Genomic DNA, 25,094 nt, shown 5'->3' on the forward strand with positions numbered 1-25,094 from the left:
ATGGGGATGAATATTGAAGACATTATGCTAAGTAAAATAAGCCAGTCACAGAAGGACAAATATTGCATGATTCTATGTATATGGGTTATGTAAAATAGTCAAACTCATAGAAGCAGAAAGTAGAATGGTGGTTGCCAGAGACTGAGAAGGGGAAACTGGGAGTTGCTATTAAATGGGTATAAAGTTTCAGTCATGCAAAATCAAACAGTTCTAGAGAACTGCTCTTCACCATTCTGTCTATAGTTAAGAATACTATACATTCCACTTAAAAATTTGTTAAGAGGGCAGATGCCATCCTATGTTTTTACCACAATAACAATAATAAAGCCTACTTTAATTTCCAGGCATATCAATATCCCCAGCAAAAAAAGAAACCTATACAGGAAAAAAGAAAGAAAGAAAATAAAAAGAAAAGCTGTGGATTTCCACCATGCCCATGGATGTACCAGACTTTCCAAATAATCTTGCCACCTGGAAGCCCATTTTTGGTCTTTAAAGTATGTAAAGGCTTTGCAAAAGTGCTCATAGGTGAAACAGCACAAAGCATCTACAACCATCTCGGAGAGAGCCTTCTGCTTCCAGGAATAAAGTCACACATTCACAGGTGCTTCCTGTTTTTTCAAACACCATGCCCACCTTCTGCACACCAAGCTTGCATTCTGCAAAACGTGAGCCCAACAGGAAGCTGTCTGCAAATTCAGGTAGCTTTTCTGACTCTTAATGAGGTCTTGAATATTCTTTCAGAGAAATGCCAGCAAAAACTGTAGTCATTTGGGGAAGAATAAGTCTGGAAGAAAAATACACAGAGGACTAGCACCAAGAGGGTGAGAATATTTTTCTGTGAAAAATGCTGTCTGCAAGTTACATATTTAAACAAATATATGTGTTTTCTTTATGTTTTGGGCTCCTATGGGTAGAATTAGGTGAACTGATTGCAACTGGGTGGTGGTTGTCATTTCTCTGTTGTGATGTAAGGAGAGGAAGAAGGAAGGTGAAGTAGAGAGTAGTAAGGAGAACTGTATGGCTGGAATGCCCCAGCTAAGCTCAGGGGAAGAATTACTGGAAGAACTTTTCTATTTTTACAAGCTTGTCCTGAGATTTCAGAGCCACCAACTTGAAATGAGCATGTGGAGCATTGATTAAATTGTCATAGTGTTCCCAATAAGCTTTGATTAAACTACGCTGGGTAATGTCTTCTTAAAAATGGTCATAGGTGGGGCGCCTGGATGGCTCAGTGGGTTAAGCCGCTGCCTTCAACTCAGGTCGTGATCCTGGGGTCCTGGAATGGAGTCCCTCATTAGGCTCTCTGCTTCGGCCGGGAGCCTGCTTCCTCCTCTCTCTCTCTGCCTGACTCTCTGCCTACTAGTGCTCTCTGTCTGTCAAATAAATAAAAAAATCTTTAAAAAAAAAATGGTCACAGGTGGACTTGGAATGAAAATGGCAAGCTCTGTAATCAGTTTTCAAATGGGTTCGGAGAAGAAGTTGTTCAAGGCAATGAATGACAAGTCACATATTATAGGTAATGAATAATCTTGGGTAACAGACTGATTTTTTTGTAATTAAAGTTCAAAACTGGAGAAATTAGTAATTTCTAGTAATATTTGTTTAGCTCCCAATGTAATACATTGGGAAATAAAAAATACATTTTTAACAATTTCTTAAATTTTATTTTTTTCAGTGTTCTAAAATTCTTCCAGTGTACATTTTTATATTTTCTATTGTTTTTTCTGTTTTTGTCCAATCTGTGTTATCAAATTAAGTTAAACTACATAAATGTTTTTGTTTCTTAAACCTTTGATGCTTTTTTTTTCCACAATGGAATTAAAATCAATAACAACAAAGGAAAGCTTCTTCCAGTTAACGGGCAAAAAGGCTGGATGGGAGAATTTTCCTCTTCTAGGGGTTCAAATAAGTATCTGTAACTTACACCAGGCAGAAGTGGTTCACATACATCCTAAAGAAGATGACATATAGCAGTAAATTAAAGGAACAAAGCTAAGGTTGATTAACTTCCTTTTGCTTGTAATAACAAAGATGGAAACACATTAACATTTTCTTTTTCTTTTTATTTTTTTTAAAATATTTAATTTATTTATTTGACAGACAGAGATCATAGATAGGCGGAGAGACAGGCATAGAGAGAAGGGGGAAGCAGGCTCCCTGCCAAGCAGAGAGCCTGACGTGGGGCTTGATCCCAGGACCCTGAGATCATGACCCGAGTGAAGGCAGAGGCTTAACCTACTGAGCCACCCAGGGACCCACATATGAACATTTTCTCTAACAAAATCTTTCAAATACATATTATTTTGAAAAGTTTATACATCTAAGAGTTTGAAAAACTATGATTTTTTAAACTGTATAATCTGGGGGCACCTGGGTGGCTCAGTGGGTTCAAGCCTCTGCCCTCAGCTCAAGTCGTGATCCCAGCGTCCTGGGATTGAGCCCCACATCGGGCTCTCTGCTCAGCAGGGAGCCTGCTTCCTCCTCTCTCTCTCTCTGCCTGCCTCTCTGCCTACTTGTAATCTCTGTCTGTCAAGTAAATAAATAAACTCTTTAAAAAAAAAAAAACCACTGTATAATCTGTCCTACACAAGAATTTATTCCTCTTTCAGCTATCTCATGTAGTTTGGTAAAGCATCATGTCACTGTGGGAGAATATCTATTGAGGAGCCCAACAACTAAATGTTATTGATTCAAAGAAGTCCTTGTGCTGAGGAACCTGACTTCCTCTCTGGACATACATATAACATGGTGCAAAAATACCAAATAATGACAAAGGCGGGCAGGGTTCCATCACTCCCGTCTGTCACTTACTAAATGTCTCCGGGTTTCTCATCAGCAAAACAAGAAAATTGGATTAGGTATGCTCTGAAACCTTTTCTGGCTTTAAAATGTATTGATTCTGGGGCGCCTAGGTGGCTCAGTGGGTTAAAGCCTCTGCCTTCAGCTCAGGTCATGATCCCAGGGTCCAGGGATCGAGCCCCGCATCGGGCTCTCTGCTGAGCAGGGAGCCTGCTTCCCCCCTCTCTCTGCCTCTCTGCCTACTTGTGATCTCCATCAAATAAATTAATAAAATCTTAAAAAAAAATAAAATGTATTGATTCTTAGGCTTTGAGAAAGCCTTGAATAAAATATGGCACATGCTAAGTGTCAGATGAATTGCTGTATTGGTTTTGAAGAGAGATATTACATAGGGCTGGAACAACTGAGAAGGACTCCATAGACTGAGCTCATGAGCTGCGTCTGGAAAAGAGGCAAAACCTACAAAGTCACAGAGGAGAGGCAGGAGTTTCCAGGCTCACTCAGCAGATAAGTAGACATTTGAATATGGCTAGATTCAGAGGATGTTCAAATATGGCCAGATGCACATCCGAGTACTATAGATAAAATCCTGTTTCTTGCTGCCTTAACATGCAAGGTTAATAAAGTTCACTTGTAGAAAAGGTTTAGTAGCTGAGGCAGATGATCTAATAGCCACAGCATCCTCAGAGGAGAGCCACCAAGACTGGTGGAGTTCCGTAAATTTTAATTCCAATATATTTAATATGGTGTTATATTAGCTTCAGGTACACAACACAGTGATTCAGCAGTTCTACACATCTACCAGTGTTCATCACATGTGTGTTCCTTGATTCCCATCACCTAGTTCACCCATCCCTCCCACCCATCTTGCCTTTGGTTACCATTAGTTTATTCTCTGTAGTTAAGTTTCTTGGTTTCTCTATTTTTTCCTTTGCTTAATTGTTTTGTTTCTTAAATTCTACATGTGAATGAAATCATATCGTATTTGTCTTTTTCATACTGACTTACTGTGCTTAGCATTATACTTTCTAGCTCCATCCAAAACAGGTCAGCTACATGAAAAAGGATGAAGCTGGACCGCTTCCTTACACCATACACAAACATAAACTCAAAATGGGTTAAAGACCTAAAAGTGATACCTGAAACCATAAAGACCCTAGAAGAGAGCTCAGGCAGTAAAAACTCTTACATCAGCCATAGCAACATTCTTCAAGATTGGCTAGATTTTAAAACCAGAGATCTCGGGGTGTCTGGGTGGCTCAGTGGGTTAAGCCTCTGACTTTGGCTCAGGTCATGATCCCAAGGGCCTCAGCACAGCAGGGAGCTGAGCAAATAAATAAATAAACAAATAAAATCTTTAAAAACAAAACAAACAAACAAAAAAACACCAGAGCTATCTTTTAAATGGTGTAGTGTTCCTTAAGGAGATTGAGAAAATATGTCTTCTGGAACAAAAACTATGCAAAATCATAGGCTAACAGGACCACTGGCTCTAGGGAACAAGTCTCTAGAGGCAAAAATGATACTATCCACCAACTAAGAAAGCAACAGCTTCCACTTTCAATTAGGTCTATGTAACTCATGCTCTTTGCTCTCTGACCCCATTCTGTTCCCTCAGTCAGTTAGTTCCTTTATGATCACTCTCGATTCCAGGCCAACTCAAGCTGTATGATCAACTAGCATTAGCTCCCACAACCCCATTTCTTTGTCCATCTTCTATTTAACGATCCCATTACTTGCTCTCCCAATTCTACTCCTGAGCAACTGGGCACCGTTGTAGAATATTGCAACTGTTCCATGCAGTGATGGAGCACTGGGTGTGGTGCACAATAATGAATTTTGGAACACTGAAAAAAAATAAAAGAAAATAAATTTTTTTTAAAAAATTGTAGCTTTGCTGAGTGTGGCATATATACACAAACATATATATATATTTTTTTAAAACTTTAATTAGATTGTCATTGTGATTCCACCATTTTTTAAAAATTCCTCCATAATCACCTTCTTAAAAAATTTCCACCACCATTTTCTTTATCCTAACATTCTTACTGTTCTACCTTTTACTTTCTAAAGGTATCTTACATCTGGTATTCTTGAAACTTTTGATGTTCCCTGATACTTTCTCAACTCTCCCTATCATTTCATCTCTAGTTTATGCCATATCTTCACCCAGATACCTACTTGGTCAACATTTAAAACATTTGCTATGATCCAGGCTCTTATCCACATAATATCACTTGATCTTTTCAACAACATTGGGAGGTAAATACTATTATCTCCATTTTACAGATGAATAAGATGGGTGCTCAAGATCACTCAGCCAGCAAAGAACAAAGCTAGGATTTAAATTTCGGCAGTTTCAGCTCAGAGCTTACATTCTTTTCCCTCACCCTGACGGGAAGTGGGGAAGGGTGTGTATGTTTGGGTGGGGGGCAGGATATGAACATTGATATGCCTATATGATGTCATATCCAAGACTAATCTGTCTCTTTTGCCTCTGCCTTCTATCCCGTGCTTACTCGCCTACTCAAGGACTTTGTATTTGCTGCTTAACAGCTCAAAATCTGGTGGCTTAAAACAACAATCATAAAGCATTGCTCACAAGTCTAAAGGTAAGCTGGATGTTTCTGCTCACATGGGCCAGTTTGGCTAGTTGTATCTGTATTCACTCACATGACCAGCTGGAGACCTACCTGGGACTGGATGCTCTAGAATAGCCCTAGTCACATGTCTGGAAATTGGTCTGATGTCAGCTGGGGTGACAAAAGTGGCTAGGCCTTGTGTCACTCGTCATCAAAAACATCCAGGGCCTGTTCACATATTAGTTAGTGCTTGCAGGATCCCCCACCCCGACCACCAAGGGCCAAAAGAGAGTAAGCCTCTATGTACAATCGCTTTACAAGTCTCTGTCTGTATTACATGTGTTAATGTCTCACTAGTCAAGCAAAGTCAGGGTCAGAGTCACCAAAGTCACCAAAGTCTGAGTCACCAAAGGGAGCCACAACACCAAAATCCTGTAGACTCTGATGCATTAATTATATCCTACCCCTTTTCTTTAATCCATCCCTTTCCACCGACTCCCTTCTCTTTATCTACCAATATGGTGGAACATACTCTGTTCTAGAAAACTTCCCTTCTATCCCATTATCCCCTGAGGAATTTTGTAGCTGAGTCTACGAGTATTAGGGATTGACTGCATCACTGAAAGTTTTCTGAATTAACTTCCATGGAATTAACTTCCACGTAGAAAACAATAATATTGAATGATATTGAAAGGATGAAGTAGTTTAAAACTATGCAATAACCATGATAATTGTAAAGAACTCAGACTTTTATTCAGGGCGGAATACTGTTTAGGAATGTTGACACAGGGTGATAATAAGAAAGCAGACTTTTAGTTGGTTATATATTTTTTTATTTAATTTTATTTTTTTTCAGTGTTCCAAAATTTATTGTTTATGCACCACACCCAGTGCTCCATGCATTATTTGCCCTCCATAATACCAGCCACAAGGCTCACCCAACCTCCCAAACCCCACCCCCCCAAAACCCTCACTTTGTTTCTCAGAGTCTACTGTCTCTCATGGTTTCTCTATAGACAATGCACCCCTCACTACCTAGGCCTGAGAAAGATGCTCCCACTGCTCTGTCCTTGCACACCAGTGCTCCAGAATCTTTCTCCTGAGCCTTAGCAAGGATGCAAGACATCTAACCTTGAAATTTCATCTTCATTTCTACCTCATTATCTTAAAAGATAAGACTAAAGAACACTCAAGCTTTTCTCTGGCTTTCCCTAAGCTCTACTGAAGGGCATATATACTTTTAGCTTTAAAAATTGAACATAATTCGGGGCGCCTGGGTGGCTCAGTGGGTTAAAGCCTCTGCCTTCAGCTCAGGTCATGATACCATGGTCCTGGGATTGAGCCCCATGTCAGGCTCTCTGCCCCGCAGGGAATCTGCTTCCCTCTCTCTCTGCCTGCCTCTCTGCCTACTTGTGATCTCTCTGTCAAATAAATAAATAAAATCTTTAAAAAAAAATTGAACATAACTGCCCAGTAATTTCCCAGCACTGTGTGAGAGTTTCTATTGCTCCACATCATTGCCCATGATCATTATTTTAATCCTTTTTCAACTTAAGAGGCATAAAATAGTATATATTTTAATTTGCTCTTCCATGCTATAAAAGCCTTGTATGTTTCATTGTACAGAATACTGAAGTGAAGTTTTCCTTTTCTTTCTCTTGCTACATCCCCTAATCTAATTTCTTTTAGGACTAATCAAATTCCTTTTAGTTTGTGATCTTTTAGCTGACAAGTTAGTCACCAGTTTCTTCTGGGTAAATATATCTCAAAGCAGGTATTTACTTCACACAGTAACAGAAAAGGTAAATTGTTTGCATAGTAGAGGTGATATGGTTGTGCCAGTTCTAAGGTTATGAAAATGTCTCTTGATTTTGTCTCCAATTTTCCTTCTCTTAAGTCCTCCCGCCAGTTGATAACCACTGTCAGCAGCCAAAGCACTGAGTGTAAGGTTGTATTTGTGATATTTGCAGGTTGGCTTAAGAAAATGAAGTTGCTATAAGTCTGAAAAAGATGTGTTCCTGTCACTTTCCTACCCCTGCTGAGGGATTTCAGACATGAACAGATTTCCACTGGACTAGAATCATTTAAAAAAAAAAAAGAAAAAACACCTCAGATAAGCATCTGAGTTCTGGGGCCTTTTACAAAAAAAAGAACTTCCTTTTCTTTCTGTTTTAATTCCAGTATTTTGTTAGGAAGATTATTCCTTTAGAATAATTTATGCAGCTCATGATTAACTTTCCTCTCTTATTCAGACAGCATACAAGCTGGTGTTCAATTCAGTGAAAGCATCAACATATCCAGCAATGTCAGATCATTAAATAGAACATTATACAGTTATCAATAGACATTATAAACCTTTTTTAAAAGGTTACTGAAGAATCTTAAGTGATCTAAAAAATGTCCATGATATAAGGTTGAGTTATTGGAAATATATATATGTAATACACATTACACACACACACACACACACACACACACACACACATTTTTCACATACCAAAATATTAAAAGTGGGTATCTCTGAGTGAAGAGATTATAAATTAGTAAACACTTAAAAACACATTTCTGATTTCCAATAGTTCTACCAAAAACATGTTATTTTTATAATCCAAAATGATTAGAACAAAAGTTATTAATAAAAAAAAGTAACATGGCTTGAAGTCCGGAATTATGATGCCACCACACTGTTGGTGGGAATGCAAGCTGGTGCAACCACTCTGGACAACAGCATGGAGGTTCCTCAAAATGTTGAAAATAGAACTACCCTATGACCCAGCAATTGCACTACTGGGTATTTACCCTAAAGATACAAACGTAGTGATCCGAAGGGGCACATGCACCCAAATGTTTATAGCAGCAATGTCCACAATAGCCAAACTATAGAAAGAACCTAGATGTCCATCAACAGATGAATGGATAAAGAAGATGTGGTATATATATACAATGGAATACTATGCAGCCATCAAAAGAAATGAAATCTTGCCATTTGCAACGACGTGGATGGAACTAGAGGGTATCATGCTTAGCGAAATAAGTCAAGCAGAGAAAGACAACTATCATATGATCTCCCTGATATGAGGAAGTGGAGATGCAACAGGGGGGTTAAGGGGGTAGGAGAAGAATAAATGAAACAAGATGGGATTGGGAGAGAGACAAACCATAAGTGACTCTTAATCTCACAAAACAAACTAAGGGTTGCTGGGGGGAGGGGGGTTGGGGGAAGGGGGGTTAGGTTATGGACATTGGGGAGGATATGTGCTATGGTGAGTGCTGTGAAGTGTGTAAACCTGGTGATTCACATACCTGTACCCCGGGGGATAAAAATATATTATATTATATGTTTATAAAAAATAAAAAATTAAAAAGAAAAAAAAAAGTAACATGGCAAAAGTTCTGAGAAGACTTAGTCTTATATGGTAGAAGCTTTGATGTAATACTATATACACTTATTTTCCCTTTTGCTTTCTTGAATTTGACACTGGTTTAAGAGAATAATGGAATTGTAACTCACTAGATCTATTCTGCAAATATGCATTCAGTAAATTCAGACATGTACAGGCCAAGTTTGGTAGCCTGCTGGGATCTATTTGCATGAAGGAAAGAGGGTCTTGGTAGTGAAAAGTTATTATTTTCTGGATGGTTGATACCACTATGCCCTCCCAAAACCCCATCCACTATGGCATGGGAGAATATTTTAAACTCCCAAGCACTGGGTGGCATTCCAGTTGAGGTAAACAGGCATTATCACAGGAGAGTTGGAGTACACAAGCTTAGTTGAAGATATCCTTGGGGTAAACAAGAATTCATTAGAACTTCATAGAATAATAACAAACTTCCTACTCCTTCAGAAAATAATTGTGAGAGGAATCAGGAGAGGAAGCTATAAAAGAGAATGAGTTAAATTAATGCTTTATTAATCAGTGTTGGTACAAAGCAAATAGGACACAGGGCACTCAGTTTCAATAATATTCATCAAAGCATTATTACATTCATGTAGAAGACTGACAGGGAAGAGAGACAGTCAACGGATGATGTCATGAGGGTCTTCCCCACTTCTTCAGTTCCTATTACATCTATTATAATAATAATCTTAAATTCAACTCTTAGATAAAAAAATTAGATTTTTGAAAATATGCTATTTTATCCTCATTTGTTAAAATCCCTATATACATTTTCCTAAGACTTGGGGTGAATTTCAGTAAACTTTTCAAAGCAACTGAGCATGTGCTTATGAAATGGTCATACAATGTGTCCAGCACTATATAACATTATAGAAGCTAAAGAGCTAAGACACTCTCTTTAAATAAAGATCTTAGGATCCTATTGAGGAGATAATAATAAACATACATGTAGCATACAAACAACATTACATATTATAGGAGGCATAGTAAGGTGAAGTGTAGATAAAGAAAGTGGTCTAATGCAATTTTAGAATATAAACTCTCGATTTGGCTCCCCTGAAAATCTAATCTCAGTTCCTATTATTATTATTGGGCAAGTTACTTAAGCTCTGCATGCCTCAGCTTCTTCGTCTATGAGAATACGGTGAAAAACTAAATCTGCTGAAGTTATCTATATGCCACATGTTTAGAAGAGTGTTTAATACATAGGTGGAGCTCAATAAAAACTAGTGCTTATCCCTGCCATAGGTAAAAAAAATAGTTCAGAGCATATCTGATACTTGTAAAATATCAACTGCCAGAGTTGGACCAGACTTTTGACAAAAAGTGATGCCTTTTAGAAATGGCACGACCAGATTTCAAAGAACATTTTCAGGTTTGCATTTTATAAAAAGCCAAGGATTATTCATCCCAATGACAGCTACAAATCATTCCCAGACGGAAAAGAAAGCGGAAAGCGTATGTCAGTTGATTATTAACTTTAAAAAAAAAAATCTTAGATCACAGATTTGAGATTTCTCTTGAAACTTTGAAAAAGTCCACAGCTCACGATGATGACAATCCTGAGGATACAGGAAAATCATTTCCCATGCAAGAAGAAGAAACTATCTGAAGAAGAGATAAGAGTGTGCCATGACATCAAAAAAGGTAAGAAAATAATATTTATTCAGTCAGTCATTCAGTCAACAAACATATTAAGAGGCTACTACATAAGACATAGCACTGGGATCTAGAATCTAAAATTAAAATAGTTCATACCCTCAAGAGTTTGTGGGTATGAACTAATAAGTGATAAAATGCAAGGTGATAAAGGTTAGAGCAACTCCCTACAGAAAGCACACAAGGGGGTATAAAAGACAGGATCAGGAAAGGCCTTCTGGAGAAGAGGTTTTCTGGATGGGATGCAGAAGGATGAAGTACTACAGGTACTTTACTAGGGCTAGAGCAGCAGTATGGTAAAGCATGGCATGGACCTGAGCCTAGAGACTGAGGAACAGGCCATATGAAGTTCTACCTTTACTCTGAGACCAAAGTGAATCCACTGAAAGATGAAAGGAAGGAGAATGATATTTAACTATTTTCATTTTTGTAAGATCACATTGGTTGTACACTGAAAGCAAATTGGAAAGTGGAACAGAACTGAGTTTTATAAATTTTGTAGCCAAAAATCTTGTATCATTTTCTATCAATATGGAGTCCATTAATTGCAATGAAACTCCCTTTCCCTTAAACCTGTGTGGCTTGCTGATCCAGCCAAGTGCTATTATTCAACCATCATCAGTCCTCCCCATACTTCCACTCAGTTCCCTATAATCAATAATATGGCTGCTACAGTAGATGAAGAAAAGGAGGATGAGGTATGAACTTGCTTTTTCTCTTTTTCAAATAGAAACTGACACTTGGGGAGCCCGTATCTTGAGGAGAGAGTACTATGCATTGGTTAATTGCACAGGATCTTATTAAAGGGCCAATTTTGACCACTGCTCTCTAAGTGAACTTGGGCAAATTTGTCAACATCTCTGGTCTCAGTTTCCTTATTATGAGATATGACTAAAATCATGTCTGATGTGAGGAAAACACCCCTGAAAGCTACAGGAAGAGAGCTGGACAAATGGAAAGACACTCCATTTTTGTTTTTTAAGAGAAAAAATTGTACAAGCTGGGGGAGAAGCAGAGGGAAAGGGAAAGAATCTTAAACAGGCTCCAGGCTCAGCTCAGAGCCCAACAGGGGGCCCAATCTCGTGACCCTGAGTCCTGACCTTAGCCAAAACCAGAAGTCAGAGGCTTTAACCAACTCAGCCACCCAGGAAACCCAACATTCCCAGTTTTTGGATAGCATGACTCAGTATCATAAACTGTCCATTCTTCCTAAGTTAATGTAAAATTTAACACAATCCCAAGAAAGACACAAATAAGCTTTCTTATGGAAGTAGACAAGTTGATATTAAAAATCATATGGAAAGACATGGCATGATGAAAAAATAAATAAAATAAAGTCAAAGACTACAAATTTTGATAAAGTGTTCACAACATAACCTAACTATAGATAGAATACTATTATTGCTAATATACAAAGAACTTAATAACTGAGGGGGAAAAATTTTTTGAAAACTCATTAAAATGGAGAAAAGGCAAAAGAAGGCCATCTATAACCAACTTATAAAAATGACCTCTGAGGGTTGCCTGAGTGGCTCAGTGGGTTAAAGCGTCTGCCTTCAGCTCAGGTCGTGATCCCAGAGTCCTGGGATTGAGCCCCACATCGGGCTCTCTGCTCAGGAGAGAGCCTGCTTCCCGCCCCCCCCACCCCCCGCCGGCCTCTCTGCCTACTTTTGATCTCTGTCAAATAAATTTTTTTTTAATCCTTAAAAAAATGACTCTGAATATAGGAAAAGGTATTTAATCTCACTCATAATTAGAGAAATACAAACTAAAACTATACTGGTATATAATTATCAGATTGGCAACAATTTAAAAATATGACAACACATTCTGTAGAGAAACAAGCACTCTCATACATTACTGGCAGAAATGCAAACTAGTACAAGTTTTTGGGAGGGAAACTGACAATACCTAAGAAGCTACATCTACATTTACATTTTGACTCAGCAAGCCCACTTTTTAATTTAATTCCAGTATAGTTAACATACAATGTTATATTTGTTGCAAGTGTACAATATAGCGATTCAGCAATTCTACACATTACTCACTCAGTGCTCATCATGGTAAGTATCCCTTAATCTTCTCCCATCCCCCGACCCTCCTCTCCTTTGTTGGCCATCAGTTTCTTCTCTATAGTTAAGAGTCTATTTTTGGTTTGTCTATTTTTTTCTTTGTTTCTTAAATTCCACATATGAATGAAATCATATGCTATTTGTCTTTCTCTTATTTCAGCATTATACTCCCTAGATCCATACACATTGTTGCAAATGGAGGATTTCATTCATTTTTATGGCTGAGTAATATTCCACTATATGTATGTATTCCACACCTTCCTTATCCATTCATTTGTTGGTAGACACTTGGGCTGCCTCACAATTTGGCTATAATAAACATAGAATATTATAGTGCTATAATAAATATAGGGCTGCATATACCTTTTTAATTAGTGTTTTTGTATTCTTTGGGTAAATACTCAGTAGTGGAATTACCAGATCATACAGTAGTTCTTCTCTTAATTTTCTGAGGAAACTCCATACTCTTTTTCATAGTGGCTGCACCCGTTTTCATTCCCACCAACAGTGCACGAGGGTTCCTTTTTCTCCACATTTCTGCCACTTATTGTTTCTTATGTTTTTTTTTTTTTTTATTTTAGCCATTCTGACAGGTATGAGGTGATGCCTTATTGTGGTTCTGATTTGTATCTCCCTGATGAGTGATGCCAAGCATCTCTTCGTGTGTCTGTCATCTGCACTGTATTCTTTGAAGAAATGTCTGTTAATGTCTTCTTTTCATTTTTTCATTGGTTTGTTTTTTCAATGTTGACTTTTATAAGTTCTTTATATATTTTGAATAGTAATCCTTTATTGGATGTGTCATTTACAAATAACTTCTCCCATTTAGTAGGCTCTTCTAGTTTTGTTGATTGTTTCCTTTGCTGTGTAGAGGCTTTTTGGGGTAGTCCCAATAGTTTATTTTTGCTTTTGTTTCCCTTGCCTCAGGAGACATATCTAGAAAAATGCTCCTGTGGCTAAAGTCAGAGAAATTACTGCCAGTCCTTTCCTCTAGGATTTTTATGGTTTCAGGTCTCACATATAGTTCATTTTTGAGGGTTTTTTTTTTCATTTTTTTTCATATGGTATAAGAAAGTGGTTCAGTTTCATTCTCTGCATGTAGCTGTCCAATTTTCCCAACACCATTTGTTGAAGAAAGAGATTGTCTTCTTCCATTGCATTTTCTTGCCTCCTTTGTTGAAGATAAATTGACCATATAATGATGGATTTACTTCTGGGCTCTCTATTCTGTTCCACTGATCTATGTGTCCTATTTTTGTGCCAGTACCTTACTGTTTTGATTACTACAGCTTTGTAGCATATTTTGAAATCTGGGATTGTGATACCTCCAGTTTAGTTTTTCTTTTTCAAAATTGCTTTAGCTATTTGCAGTCCTTTGTGGTTGCATATAAATTTTAGGACTATTTGTTCTAGTTCTTTGAAAAATACTGTTGGCATTTTGATAAGGATTGCATTAAATCTGTAGATTGCTTTGGATATTATGGGCACTTTAATAATATTTCTTCTTCTAATCCATGAGCAAAAAATGTCTTTCCACTTCTTTGTGTCTTTTTCAATTTCTTTCATCAATGTTTTATAGTTTCCAGAGTACATATCTTTTACCTCCTTGGTTAAGTTTATTCCTAGGTATTTTATTATTTTTAGTGCAATTGTAAATGGACTTGTTTTAATTTCTCTTTCTGTAGCTTCATTATTTGTGTACAGAAATACAGATTTCTGTATATTGATTTTACATCCTGACTTTACTGAATTCATTCATTAGTTCTAGAAGTTTTTTGGTAGAGTTTTCAGAGTTTTCTATACATAGTATCATGGCATCTGCAAATAGTCAAAGTTTTAATTTTTCCTTACCAATTTGGATGCCTTTTATTTCTTTTTGTGTCTGATTGCTGTGTCTAGGACTTCTGATACTGTACTGAAGAAAGGTGGTGAATGGATAACCTTGTCTTGTTCTAGACCTTAGGGGGAAAGCTTAGTTTTTCAGCATTACAATGTTCACTGTGGATTTTTCATATATGGCCTTGTTATACTGAAGTACATTCCCTTTAAAACTATTGTGTTGAGGATATTTATCACAGATAGATGTTGCACTTTGTCAAATGCTTTTTCAGCATCTATTGAGATGATCATAAGGTTTTTATTCTTTCTCCTGTTGATGTGATGTATCATGTTCATTGATCTGCAACTACTGAACTACTCTTGCATTGTAGGAATAAATCCCACTTCATCATGGTGAATGACTTTTTTTTTTAATGTATTGTTGGACTCAGTTTGCTACTATTTTGTTGAGGATATCCACATCTATGTAAATCAGAGTTATTGGTCCATAGTTCTCTTTTTTGGTAGTGTGTTTATCTGGTTTTAGTATCAGGTTAATGCTGTCCTTATGAAATGACTTTGGAAGCTTTCTTTCCTCTTATATTTTTTTGGAATAGTTTGAGAATAAGCACTAACTATTCTTTACATGTTTGGTAGAATTTACCTGTGAAGCCATCTGTTACTGGATTTTTAAGTTGTTGGAAGGTTCTAATTTAATTTCATTGCTGGTAATTAGTTTGTTCAAATTTTCTATTTCTTCCTGATTCAGGTTTGGGAGGTTACAAGTTTCTAGGAACATATCCAATTCTTCTAGGTTATCCAATTTATTGGCATATAATTTTTCATAGTACTCTCTTATAATCTCTTTGTATTTCTGTGGTGTCGGTTATTATTTCTCCTCTTTCATTTCTGATTTTGAGTCTCTCTCTCTCCTTCTCTCGAATCTGGTTAAAAGTTTATCAATTTTGTTGATCTTCTCAAAGAACCTGGTTTCACTGATCTATTTTTGTTTATTTATTTTATTTATTTTTAGTTTCTATACTATTTATTTATATTCCATTATTATTTCCTTCCTTCTGCTCACTTTGGGTTTTGTTTGTTCTTTTCCTAGCTCCTTTAGGTGTAAGGGTAGATTATTTGAGATTTTTTTTCTTTTTCTTCTTGAAGTAGGCCTATATTATTATAAACTTCCCTCTTAGAACAGCTTTTGCTGCATCCCTAAGATTTTAGGTCATTGTGTTTTTATTTTTGTCTTCATTTTTTTTTTTTAAATTTCCTCTTCAATTTCTTGTTTGACCTTTTATTGTTCAGTAGCATGTTATTTAACCTCCATGTATTTGTGTTCTTTCCAGATTTTTTCTTGTGGTTGATTTCCAGTTTCATACTATTGTGACTGAAAAAGATGCATGATAAGACTTCAATCTTTTCGAACTTCTTAGGAATTGTGTTGTGGCCTATTATGTGATCTATTTTGGAGAATGTTCCATGTGCACTTGAAGAGAATGTGTATTCTACTGTTTTAGGATGGGATGTTCTAAATGTAACTGTTAGAGCCATCTGGCCCAATGTGCCATTGAAAGCCACTGTTTCTTTGTTGATTTTTCTGTTAGGATGATTTCTCTATTGATGTAAGGGAGTTTTAAAGTACCCTACTATTATTGTATTAGTATCAAATACTTTTTTTGTTTGTTTGTTTTTAGATTTTATTTATTTGACAGAGAGAGACGCAGTGAGAGAGGGAACACAAGCAGGTGAGTAAGAGAAGGAGAACCAGGCTTCCCACCAATGTGGGGCTCAATCCCAGGATCCTGGGATCATGACCTGAGCCGAAGATAGACGCTTAACTACTGAGCCACCCAGGTTCCCAGTATCAAATACTTTATGCTCATTATTAACTGCTTTATGTATTTCGGTGTTCCCATGATGGGCACCTACATATTTACAATTGCTATACCTTTTTGTTGGATTTTTCCCTTTATGATTATATAGTGTCCTTCTTTGTCTCTTGTTACAGTCTTTGGAGTCTATTTTTTTTAATTGACATATAATGTACTATTGGTTTCAGAGGTACAAGTCTGTGTCCCATCAGTTTTATATAATACCCAGTGCTCAATATATCACATGCCCTCCTTAATGTCCATCACCCATTACCCCATCCCTCCACTCCCCTTGACCCTGAGCAACCCTCAGTTTGTTTCCTATGGTTAAGAGTCTCTTCTAGTGTGTCTCCCTCTTTGGTTTCATCTTGTTTTATTTTTTCCTCTCTTCCTCTGTGACCCTCTGTTTTGTTTACTTTAGAGTCTATTTTGTCCAACATATGTATTGCTATCCTGGTTTTCTTTTAATTTCCATTTGCATAATAAATGCTTTTTAATCCCCTCACTTTCAATCTACATGCATCTTTAGATCTGAAAGGTTTCGCTTGTAGGCAGCATACAGACAGGTCTTGCTTTTTTATCCACAGCAAGTCCACTTTTAAGAATTTATCCAGAAGATACCCCTCCAATACAAAAATACATTTGCATGAGTTATTAATCATAGCATTGTTCATTGTTGCAAAATATTGGAAACAATTTAAATGTCTAAATATAGGAGAGTGGTTAAATAAGTTACATACATCTACACAGCTGTAAGAAGGAAAAACTACAAGAGGATTTCTATGAACTAAAATGGACATTTTTCCAGGATACATTAAGTAGAAATAAGTACAAAGGAGTACTATTTATGTGCCACCTTTTATAAAAGAGAGAGAAATAAGATATACATGTATCTACTCTTTTCCACCCCCCCCCCAAAAAAAAGATAACCTGAAACTAAAGATTACTTACTTACAGAAATAAGGGGGAGGGGCATGAGGTACAAGGGATGATGGGGACAGGGGAAGAAACAGTTCCCTGAGGATAACTCTTTGTACAGTTCTGATTCTTAGAAACCATGATAATATTTCATATACCAAAAATACAAATAAGGGACTCAAATCAAGCAGAATGATAGGAGAACCCAAAATTCATACAAATAATAACAAATGATCCTAACTCTATTACAAATTACACTACTGTGAAGGGGATGGGGAAGAAAAGAGTAAACCTAAAGAAGTTTGAAAACAGTATTTTGACTATGTGCTCTTAAGAATAAGACAAAAGGAACTGTACACAACCATTGTATATGAGTTGGTAACTTCCACCACTTCTCTAAAGGGGCATGAGTTAGTAATTCTGAAAAGAGTTCTGAAAAGTTGTATTTCTTAGGACTGTGCAAACAAGTAAATAAACTTTGAGTAATGAGAAACAGATTTCTTACCTTCAGGGAAAGGAGTTACAAATAAGAAAAAGTATAACCGTAACCATTTTAATTTTTAGGGTTATTCTTAGAAAAATTACCCCAGGTTCAGAGCAGGGAAAGTACAAAATTAGTCTGGAACATCCTGTGGTTGAAAAAGAAGTGCTCAAAAAAATAATGGGCAATGTCGAAAGGACACAGACATCAACTTGACGCTCTCAATGGTTAAATGTGGGCCAATATAAAAACAAAATAAATGATGGAAATGGATTAGAACATAAAGAATATATTGAGAAATATATATATGAGAAAAAAGGAAAACTTCTTTACAGAATTTTAATTAATAAATGTCAAAAAATTATGGAAATAAAAAATTCATTTGGCAATTAGTGGGTTACTACAGGATAAGATATAGAGTATTTACATAGTTTTAAAGTATTTCTTTATAAGATACTAATTAAGTACAAAGGGAAAAATGGTTACTTTATAGTAGAGAAATCCATTAGACACTACCTTAACCAAGTGATCAAAATTAACATCACCAGGAATAAGCTACATCAACATCACAGACTCTAAACACAATAAACTGAGAAAATTACAATGTCACTTCTGTGGTATTTATATGTATAGTATGAATTTAATCATTATTGATTTAACCATTATCTAGATCCTGGCCCATAAAATGGGCATTTATGGGATAATTGGCAAAAGCTGAATAATGTCTGTAGATTAGTTAATAGTATAATATCAATGTTAATTTTCTGATTTTGAAAAATATACTGTATTTAAGTAAAATGTTAATACTTGGATTAATACAAGCTAATAAAAGGTATATGGAAATTTTATACTATATTTTGTACCACTGTTGCAAATTCTTATTAATCTGAAACTACTTCAAAATAAAAATTTAAAAATACTAAAAAGAAAAAAATTCTGCCATCTATGGTTATATAAAATTTTGTTTTTAAAGATACAACCTGACACCCTCTCAGAAAAGAAAAAGATATTTTCTTCTCAAAATAAAAAGATTCAAAACATTTTGCTTTGTGAAAACTAAAAAATATACATGGAAAGGTGTATATATATATTTTTTTTTTCTTTTAAGATTTTATTTATTTGAGAGAAAGAAAGAGTGCATAAGCTGGGGGAAGGAGAGGCAGACTCATCGCTGAGCAGGGAGCCTGATGCAGGGTTCCATCCCATGACCTGAGCTGAAGGCAGACCCTTAACCCTGAGCCACCCAGGTGTGCCTGGAAGGATTGGTTTTAATATAAATTCTCCCCAAGATTAGTAGGTTCCCTGACTCATTATTTTAATTTTCCAACTACTGTTCATATTTTCAGAGGATATGATCAAAGTAATGATATAATATTTCTATGAATAAACTCCTAGTGATTGTACCCCAATGGTCATTGTCTTGCAGTCTAATTTTATGTATATATTGCTTTAGGTAACAGATGTCAGAGTTCCTTTTTTGCCTAAGCTATCAGCTGTAATGTAGCAGTAAAGAAGAGCTGACCCACATGAAACAAGTACTCAAGTGCAATTTTGAAGTTTTCTTCTCTATTTCAGAAAAAAAGGTAGAGAAATGGAGAACAGGATAAAGGCCTAGAATCCCCTGCTCCAGAAAGGTAAGGGCAATTGTGCCAACTATAATACCCTTCACTAGTCTGCTTACTTAACCTTCTTAGTCTCCGGTTATGCTGAAGCGTGCTTTAGTTCTCAAAATATATTTATTTACAACAAGCAGCTAATTAGGATGAATGCTTTTAAAATTTCATTTTAATGAAACATTTTGCTTTGGAGAACTCAAATGAAACCACAGCAAGTCCTCTGATTTTACCACCAGAGGGCATGTGACATTAAGAAATAGGGCAAACAAAGGCTACTTGCTTCTGAGATTCTCTGATTTTATGGTTTGAAATCTGTAGCTAGCCACTTCCAGAAATAAACTCATTTGGAAGACAAATAAGGTATGTGCAGATGAAGATAGGAAGAGGTTAGGAGGGAAAAACTCACTTTTTTTATAAGAATGTAGTTCGCAACCTTGTTCTCAAAAGTACTCACCTACATTCATTAATTAATTACATTATTGATTTAGGTTAAAATAAACACTCCATTCAACACTGAAGAAGGTTGGCAGTAATGACTTGTGATGTTTCCTCTCCTGGTGATGTTTAAGAAAAATATTGGCTGGCTAATGCAATCGAATCTAGAAAATGAGGGATGAGCTAGTCCAAAATCAATGAGTCCAAGGTCTTTGAGTTCAATTAGTGTATGGATCAGTGAACATCTCTGTAAATCGGGTCCACCCCCTCCCTGTGACCAGCAGGTGCATATCGTGGGTCACAGAGAGAATGCAGAGAGCACCAGGCCAGCATGAGCACGAGCACCAGGCCAGCCCCATGCTAGAGAACTGAAACAAAATGAATGCTCATTCCACTGATGTTGGGTTGATGAGATCTCCTTACAAATATATGGCATTTTGATCTTGAAGTTAGAAATTACTTGGAATAAAAAAAAATTAAATTTTGCTGTTCCTCTTATAATCATTCCCCCATCTCCCCTTCTCTTTTTTCTATTGCCTTTCCCACGTAAGTCCCAATCCCCCCTCTTTTTATTCTGTGATTGGCAAATACATGGGAGAGGTGATGAATTATTGATTTTAATGGTTTAAAACTTATTTCAAGTCTGCCGATAGTTGTGCTGAAACAGTCTGAAGGGGAAGGTGATCTTGGGCTTGGACTTGAATCCAATTGGTCTCTGCATGAAATGGCACCTCACTCAGTCATTATACTGAAGTCATTTCCTCCACATTGCATAAAAATCCTGTGTTCATTCCATAGGTGAAAAATTTTGAGGGAAACTGTGCATGTTAGTGGGTATCAGTAGGATATTTCTGTGGCAAAACAGTCCATGTTAGTTTGAGGACGGCCATGACTAATACTGCATTTGTACAGCTGGAAATACCAGTGCACCACATTTTTCTCCCATGATGTTTCCAAATCTCTCTAAACAGATAAAACCAAACTAGAGAGCTAATTTTCTTGACAGTTTAGCCAAAAACTGTATATTTGTATAAAGGCTAAGGGTCAGGAAGAATGGCTATGCATTATTTGGAATGTTTTATATTATGTAACATGTTTGCAATGTTTCTTTTTTACTTTTTCAGAACAGTCCCAGAAATAATTACATAAATGTTCTGCATTACCTAAAATTTACTAAAGTCTATTTTTTGCTAATATATCTCATTATTCATTCCTACTTTATCACCTTCAGCTTTTTAATCAGTCTTTTATTATAAGATTTAGTGTTCCTCTTTAGATGTGGGTGCTGCTGAGCCCTAGCTCTAACTGACAGAAGATAATCATCTATTAAATCTGCCAATTCTGACTGTTGTACTGCTGTGATACCTTCAAGAACCAAATTCTTCTTTAATGAAGTTGAGTGGGTTTCAAAAGCAAACCTGCCTTCATCACATTTTGGGCCACCCAGGGCCTGCTCAGTGTGAAGCCCGTGGAAATTGATCCTCTTCTTTTGCTTTGAGCATCTGACTAACCTCTGTGAGTCCATATTGGAAATGACAGAGAGAAAGATACCATACCATGTGCTTAACAGAGTTCACTTTCCCATCCCCAATCACTCATTTATATGCCCATATACCCCTTGGTAACCCCACATCACATTCTTCCCTTTCTGAACTCAGGTCAAATGGATTTCTTCCTTTCTCAAATGTGAATGCCTCCTTTGCTTCAATGCTTACAGAATTATACAGTTTTGGGGAGTATCCAAGGCTAAGTTGGTTTATATGTAGCAACTATTTTTAGGGCAGCCAGATTTTTCTGACATCCAAGAATAGAATGTTAGGATATACTGGAAATAACCTCACCCTAAGCATTCAGATTGAGATTGAGGTTACAACTTCACACCTGGGTAGGCGTCAATATGTTCCTCAGGTAGCAGAGATGGAAACTCCATCCTAGATATATAAAGAATACACAGCTTCTTTATTTTCTATCACAGATTTACTCTTCCTTGCAAACATTCACCTCACTGGGTACCAGGGAATTAAAAACACTCTTGCCAATATTAGGTATTGTTGTCTCTTCTCTTTTAAAATTGACTCTTCTATGATCCATTTTCTTTTGGATAAATGTTGAATCTTTCCAACTTCCTTTCTCTTCTTTTGGTCTTTCCGAAGATGGGGAGCATGGAGCTGATAAAACCAGATGGCAGCAAGATCTAGGCATGACAGAGTCCCCTTGATCCACAGTGAATGGTTTGGTCTCCTCCCAGTCAATGTGTCACTGGGTCCACACTGGCCTTTAGTGTCAGCAATATTATGCTGGCACTAACTCTACTTCTGACCATTTGCCTCTGATGTGTCTTCTCACACTGCTGCAATTTGTGCATCTTCAGGCATCTGCAAATTCTTCGGTCTTCCAAGCACCAACACATCTCTCATTGAAGACTAAAAGACCTTCCAGAACCCCTAGCAGTCAAAGTTCGGTCTCATCCATCTAGCCACTTGCCAAAGCCACAATTATTCCATCACTTCACATGTCTGAAAGGGTCTTTCCTCCAGAGTTTCAGGCAGTGATGGGGGGAAAACTGGACTCTGCTTTGAACTTTCAAAGCAGGATACATATACTGAAAAAATTGTGGTCCTGATTCCCCTTCCTTTCTTCCTCAGCATTCCACAGCAAAGAAGGGAAAATATCCCATTGCCTATAAGGAACTTCTTTTTTTTTTTTTTTTAAGATTTTTTAATTTATTTATCAGAGAGAGAGAGGGAGAGAGAGCAAACACAGGCAGACAGAATGGCAGGAGAGGCAGAGGGAGAAGCAGGCTCCCTGCTGAGCAAGGAGCCCAATATGGGACTCGATCCCAGGACACCGGGATCATGACTTGAGGCGAAGGCAGCTGCTTAACCAACTGAGCCACCCAGGTGTCCCTAAGGAACTTCTTTTTATATCCTCTTTGCATACCCTCTCTTTTTATATCCTTTCTGAGGTGGTATTCTGTCTCTTTTTCTAAAGTCATAACAGTGGACAGGTTGCACAGAGAGAAGCTAGTTCACTCACCAAGGAAGATGCATCTGGAGAGATTCCGAAAATAGTCTGTCATACCTAATTTGTAAATAAGCTTCCGTTTCCTCCGCCAAAAAATGGAGAAAATAATACCTGGACCCAACCTCCACGGAGAAAGAGCTCTGTCTCACTCTTGAAATCCTTCTGGATAAAAACTCTAGGAAGTGGAATTTTATAGATAGTGGAATTTTATAGATCTCTATTTCATACAGGGTTTGCCCTCTCAGGAAGTCTATGCTAACACACAATTCTACCTGCCAGATTAGCTATAAGACAGCATGCCATACACATGCGTGCACGCGTGCACGCGCACGCGCGTTCTCACACACACACACACACACAGAACCATTCTCCACTTATACCCTCCTTCTCCTCGGAAATGCCCTTCAATCTGTGTTAGGTTCAAACATCAAGACACTGATTAAAATTTCAATACAGTTACAAGTCTAGTGAGTTGACTTTTCTTAGATGATTCAAAAACCTTAAAAACACAACTTATAAGAACCTTTAAGAGACAATTATTCATTCAATAAATACTTTGTGCACATCTACTATGTGACAAGTATTGTGCTGGGTTCTTGAAGGTATCAGAGGTCAAAACTGACTCAAAAACCCACAACAAAACAAAGGAGGCAGAAAAAAACTTTTGGAGATGATGTACAAGTTTATGGTACTAATTGTGGCAGTTTCACAGGTGTATACTTACCTCCAAACACATCAAGTTATACACATTAAATACCTTTAATTTCTATATATCAATCACCCAACAATACAGCAGTTTAAAAAGCAGACTATGACCCTTGCCCTCATATTTGACAAGAAGGGAAAAGGGTTAGGAAAGAGAGAGGCAGATAAGCAATATACTTAAGATATATATATATGTATATATATGAAATATATAATAATATTACATATTATATATAATATTGTTCATTAGGAGCAGACAAGTAGATTAATAAGTGGAACACAAATTTTTACAATGATTAAAGTGGTTATTGTTTTACCCTCACTTAGCATATTAAAGATTACTGACTCACTTATTCATTATTTCTCAATTAATTTATACCTTCCAGTATTAAAGTAACCTTTAACCAACAGGGAAAGAAATATTATCTCAGACCAGTAATTGCTCCAGTTTGCAGGTATGATCAATTAAACCTTAATCAAGACACAGGCCCTTTCTGAAATTTCCAGTGATTCATACTTAATCCAGCGGCCATGTTTGCCTTCCCTGCGTGCCCCCCTCCTCTTTCTAACGTCACAGGGCACTAAGCATGTCAGTGGGTCTTTTCAAGACCACATGTTTCTTTTTTTTCCTTTTTTCTTTTTTTCTATTTTACATCTTTCACAGTTTGGGTTTCTAGAAATCTGTCATGTTTTTCTGAAATGATGTTCCTAAAGGTTTACTTGGCCAGCAAGACACACTGTTGTCCTTTCATTATTATAAATAATTCTGGTATGATTTGTTAGCATTATGACCAACTTATGATCTCTTGTTAGCATCTCTTGATAATTAGTCCAATCATCCAAGAGGTTTTGTTTCCTAGAAAATGAGAGATTGTATTTACTATGGGTAATATGGTGAATCTATCTTCTTTCAACCCTCAATTTCTACTCGTGTATTCCTACACTGCTGGTCACAATCTTTCTTATTCTTGGTATATTTCTTACTTTTTCAAAACTCCTAGGATTACTCATAATTCTCTTTACCTTGCCTATGTACAGGAAAAGTAGATGTCTATGTAGAATAAAGGACCATATATATTCAATAAAAGAAACAGAACACTCATATATGTCAACACCACCATTTTCTTAAAATTAATAAAAACTAAGCATATCTATTATCTACTACGTTCAATCTTCTTTCACATCATATCACAATGTCTTCTGTGAACTTCACCTTTTCTCATTTTGATCATCATTATGAATTCAGGAACTCAAGAACTCAACTTTATGAATAATTTTTTTTATGCGGAAATTGTTTTCAGTTGGATACTGGAAATCCCTCAAAGGTGACTCCTTTGTCAGTATAACTCCAGGAATTTTTAAAGCCTGAATCTGCATTCAGATAAAAGTAAAAGGTCCACCATTCAGATAAAAGTAAAAGGTAAAAGAGCCTTTAAAGAGCTCAGATTCCGTTTAGTGGAGAGTAGAAAAGTATGAAATTCCAGACATTACAGAGCACATTTGACATTTTATATCTCAACCTCTTTAGTGATAGAACATGTTAGGAGTATACATTTTTAGTTTAGTTTTGATATCCTAAATTCATTTTATTTTCTTCTGAAGTTTCTATCCAGAATTTCTATCCAGAATGAGATAGAACCCTTCAGAAGGGGTTCAGATCAGTATTATCCCTCATTTCTACCCTCCAGCTGAAGCTAGAACTCG

The 25,094-nt window shown here is 36.7% G+C and overlaps 2 long non-coding RNA genes across 2 annotated transcripts in view; one reads left to right on the forward strand and one right to left on the reverse strand.

The window, feature by feature from the left end:
* The window catches only part of LOC131839126 (uncharacterized), a 185,145-nt gene that overhangs the window by 68,621 nt on the left and 91,430 nt on the right, over positions 1-25,094 (reverse strand). The window lies entirely within an intron of this gene.
* On the forward strand, positions 680-19,271 carry LOC131839124 (uncharacterized). Its single transcript, XR_009356802.1, has 4 exons — positions 680-824; positions 5,335-5,414; positions 10,323-10,432; positions 19,186-19,271. It is a non-coding gene; the product is annotated as an uncharacterized LOC131839124 (long non-coding RNA).

Source organism: Mustela lutreola, chromosome 8 (genome assembly GCF_030435805.1).
Source record: "Mustela lutreola isolate mMusLut2 chromosome 8, mMusLut2.pri, whole genome shotgun sequence".
NCBI classification, from domain to species: Eukaryota; Metazoa; Chordata; class Mammalia; order Carnivora; family Mustelidae; genus Mustela; species Mustela lutreola.